At 40.0% G+C, this 4,722-nt stretch overlaps 1 pseudogene; it reads left to right on the forward strand.

Annotated features, from left to right (window-relative positions):
• Positions 1-4,153: 4,153 nt before the first annotated feature.
• Positions 4,154-4,255, forward strand: LOC132534466 (U2 spliceosomal RNA; annotated as a pseudogene).
• The last annotated feature ends 467 nt before the right edge of the window (positions 4,256-4,722 follow it).

Raw genomic sequence — 4,722 nt, forward strand, 5'->3', positions numbered from 1 at the left:
GGTTTCAAAACAGGAATTAGAATTCTCTTTGGCAAGCATGAAATCATCATAACTCATGTTCTTTTGAAAACCAATCTGCTGACTGGAAAGATCTATACAAACTCTTTTAAAAAATATTTTATTTATTTAATTTTGAGAGAGAGAGAGAGAAACACCAGAGCACTGCTCAGTTCTGGCTTATGGTGGCACAGGGGATTGAACCTGGGACTCTGAGCCTCAGGCATGAGAGTCTCTTTGCATATCCATTATGCTATCTTCCCCTGCCCTTATACAAACTCTTGGCAGGGCATTTGCTCATCCAACACTCAGCTTTCAAAGGGAAACAAATTTTAAGTAAGTAATTTGATCATTTACCAGTCTGTTTTTAGCAGATAGATCTATACTATTATTCTTTTGAATAAAGACAATTTTTAAGAGAAAGATTTCAGATTATTATTCTTCTTCAGTTGGAATTTAAATGAAAATTCATCAGTTTAAAGTCTGGGAAATATTCACTCAAATTTAAGGAATTAGCCTTGAGTTTGTGTTTGTGTGTGTGTGTGTGTGTGTGTTAGAAAGGTAGGGACAGAAAATTATCAAAGTTGACCAATTTTCTGATGAAGAAGAAATTCCAGGAAGTACAAGAAAGTGCAAAAAAGAAAAAATGCACTTCAACCAAGACCGAATCTATAGGGAACAAGCAGAGAGAATGAACACCGACAAAAACTTACTAGAAATAAGCTAATGACGATGATTACAATAAAATGATAGCATCTGCACCAGTGTTTGCAATGAGGAAAGGGCTGTGTGCTTTACACTAGAAAGTGTATTCTAGGGAGTCGGGCATAGCGCAGTGGGTTAAGCCACATGGCACAAAGCACAAGGACCGGCGTAAGGATCCCTGTTCGAGCCCCAGGCTCCCCACCTGCAGGGAGGGGGGTTGCTTCACAGGTGGTGAAGCAGGTCTGCAGGTGTCTTTCTCTCCCCCTCTCTGTCTTCTCCTCTCTCCACTTCTCTCTGTCCTAGACGACAACATCAATAACAACAATAATAATAACTACAACAATGCAACAAAAAGGGAATAAATAAATATAAAAAAATATTTTTAAAAAAGAAAGTGTATTCTTTAGAACTCAAGTTTAATGAAGGTGGGGACTGTATTTATTTTATGTAGGGGTTTTGCACATAGAGGACCATTGAATAGTAATGACATTGTATTTGCAGAAGGAAAGAAAATTGGATAAAGCACGAGAGAACAGGGGCAGATGTAGAGACATCCCCCTGCCAGCTAAGTCAAACAGTGACTTTTTCATAATGTCCAAGGTATTGGTTGTGTTCCAAGACTTCTATTGTGTTAAGGCCAACTGGACTCTGTCCAGATTTTGTCCACATTTCACAGATAATTTAAACCTTCATTTTAAGTAAAGCAACCAGAAAAAGGCAACTGAGTAACTGTGAAACTTGGAAATCAATCTGTGTTTTAGCTTCACATATCTTGCATTCCCTCCTCCCCTGAGCTGCTCTGCTTACCTCACCCTGAGCATACGCTCCAGGGCACTCTGGGGCTTCTAGAATGGATGTAATCACAGATCTGCTTGCAGAAATGTTTAGAGGAGTTTGCTTCCTGATGTTGGGCTTGTGTGCGTGTTTCGGGAGTTCTGTGGTAGCAGCAACATAGGAGGCAACTGTTTTCAATAAATAATTGCCATTTATAACTACTTCTTTTCATAATACAGTCCTCTTGATTGGGCAAATTCAGCGTATTCCAAGAGACAATCATTTAGATAGCCAGGCTGTACTTAATAGGCAAGAATGTCTCTGTGTCACACAACTTCTACCATAATTTCCTAGCTGAAAAAAGTGTCTTCAGGGTGGGAGAGATAGCATAATCGTTATGCAAACAGATTCTCATGCCTGAGGCTCCTAAGTCTGGGTTCAGTCCCCTGCACCACCATAAGCCAGAGCTGAGTAGTGCTCTGGTGTTTCTCTCTGTAAGTGTGTCTCTCTCTGAATCTCTCTCAAAAATAAAATTAATAAAATATTTTTTTAAAAAGTGCCTTCAACTCTCAGGCAGAAGTTGAAAAACAAGATCAGAAAAGAAAACACAAGTAGAACCTGAAATGGAATTGGTGTATTGCACCAAAGTAAAAGACTCTGGGGTGGGTGGGTGGGGAGAATACAGGTCCATGAAGGATGATAAATGACATAGTGGGGATTGTATTGTTAAATGGGAAACTGGGGAATGTTATGCACGTACAAACTATTGTATTTACTGTTGAATGTAAAACATTAAAAATAATAATAATAATAAATAAAAAATAAATAAAAAAATTTTTAAAAAGTGCCTTCACGGGAGTCGAGCTGTAGTGCAGCAGGTTAAGCGCAGGTGGCACAAAGTGCAAGGACCGAAGAAAGGATCCCGGTTTGAGCCTCTGGCTCCCCACCTGCAGGGGGGTCACTTCACAGGTGGTGAAGCAGGTCTGCAGGTGTCTGTCTTTCTCTCCCCCTCTCTGTCTTCCTCTCCTCTCTCCATTTCTCTCTGTCCTATCCAACAATGACGACAACAACAACAAAAAACAAGGGCAACAAAAGGGAATAAATAAATAAATTAAAAAAAAAAAGTGCCTTCACAGCAAATTACTTCATTTTTTGTCTTGTGTTTTTTAAAAGTAATTTTTTATTAGTGATTTAATATTGATTTATGGAATTATGATAAAACAGTGGTAAATTCCACACCATTCGCACAACCAGAGCTCTGCATCCCCATTCCCTCCATTGGAAACTGCGGTAGTTTGGGCTGAGTGGTGGTGAACCTGGTTGAGTGCATATGTTACAATGCTCAAGGACCCAGGTTCAAGCCCCCAGTCCCCAATTTCAGGGGGAAAGCTTTGTGAGTGATAAAACAATATTGCAGGTGTCTCTGTCTCTGTCTCTCTCTATCATCCACTTCCTTCTTGGTTTCTGGCTGTCTCTATCCAATAAATAAAATAAAGCTATTACAAAAAAATTAAAAAAAACTGCAGGAGTTTTTCTAAGGCCACAGTATGGGTTGACTATTATTTCTATAATGATCTGTATATATATATATCCCCTTTTTTTCTATAGTCCTACCTACTCTACCTTTCTAAGTCACACCTACATCCACATCTATTACTATTTCTTTTTATATTTATTTATTTATTTCCTTTTGTTGTCCTTGTTATTTTATTGTTGTAGTGATTGTTGTTGTTATTGATGTCATTGTTGTTGGATAGGACAGAGAGAATGGAGAGAGGAGGGGAAGACAGAGAGGGGGAGAAAGATAGACACTGCAGACCTGCTTCACCGCTTGTGAAGCGACTCCCTTGCAGGTGGGGAGCCGAGGGCTCAATCCAGGATCCTTATACCAGTCCTTGTGCTTTGCACCACATGCGCTTAACCCACTGCGCCACCGCCCGGCTCCCTCTATTAATACTTCTAAATGTCCTTCCCTTTTCTCCTCTTCTCTCTCTCTGGGTCCTGATGGAGTTGGAGTTCAGAGTCCTCTGGTTATTTTTCCCTATCATTTCTCCCTCTCTGGGAGTATGGACCAACCATCTTTTTGGGGTGTAGAAGGTAGGAGTTCTGACTTCTGTGATTTCTTCTCCACTGGACCCAGGGCCAATATATATTCATCTTTAGCACAAGAACCTGTGTGACCTCCAAGTCCATGCCTGAGCTCGCAGTCCATATTCACAGCTGGGAACATTCTAGGCTGCACTCATTTCAGGACTAGGTTTCCGCAACTGGCAGAGTAGGCTGACCCAGCCTCCATTCAGAGAGCGGAACAGTCCCTACCAGTGCAGCTTTACAGTGAGAGCAACATCCTGGAGAGGCCCACAGAGGGCTTATGATGACAATCCTGATGCTTGAGAGCCCAATGCTTTATCCACTGTGCCACCTCCCAGACCACGATAATCCTCATGGAAGTGACCAGTGATGGTGGAGAGAAGGACCTATTCGAGGTCCAAGTATTTCCTGATTAGGATCCCAGATGATGGGGTGGCCTGGTATTGATCAAAAAGGTCATCACTTGACAGAGGACCTAGTGGGGGCTGTATTGTTATATGGAAAACTAGGAAATGTCATGCATGTACAAACTATTGTATTTACTGTCTGTCGAATGTAAAACATTAATTCCTCAGTAAAGAAATTCATCGCTTCTCAGCCTTTTGGCTACGATCAAGTGTAGTATCTCTTCTTATCAGTTTAATAAAGAAATTTTTTTAAAAAGTCATCACTAAGTGAGTCAGTCTCTTGCCCTATCCAAGGTTTATAGTCCTTTCTTTATCAGACAAGTTTAGACTTTCTCCCAATTTTTAAAGTATTTAGTGTTGTTTATTTTATCCAAACAGGTATTAGGTTTATTGGGTTTGGCCTCAAGTTAGGAAGGAAATAAATACACCTAGGGTTTTAGTGAGATCTAAGTTAACTTTGAGTGTTACTTCATTTACTTGCTTAATCATACTAATAAAAGTTGTCATAAGGATAATAATTGTCCCATAATTGTTACATGTCTTTTGCCACTATATCTCTTGGCCAGTTGTATACAGTATTTCTTCTAAAGATTATCAAGGGGTGTTTTTATAAATGCAAAGAGTCAGCAAAGCAGAGAGAGAATGAAAGAGATAGTAACACCAAACCTTCCAGGTCAAACCTGGTTCACATACATGGCAAAGCTGCTATTTCTGCAGTCCAGAAACAACTTCCTAAAAAACTTGTTTT

This window comes from Erinaceus europaeus, chromosome 18, assembly GCF_950295315.1.
Source record: "Erinaceus europaeus chromosome 18, mEriEur2.1, whole genome shotgun sequence".
NCBI lineage: Eukaryota > Metazoa > Chordata > Mammalia > Eulipotyphla > Erinaceidae > Erinaceus > Erinaceus europaeus.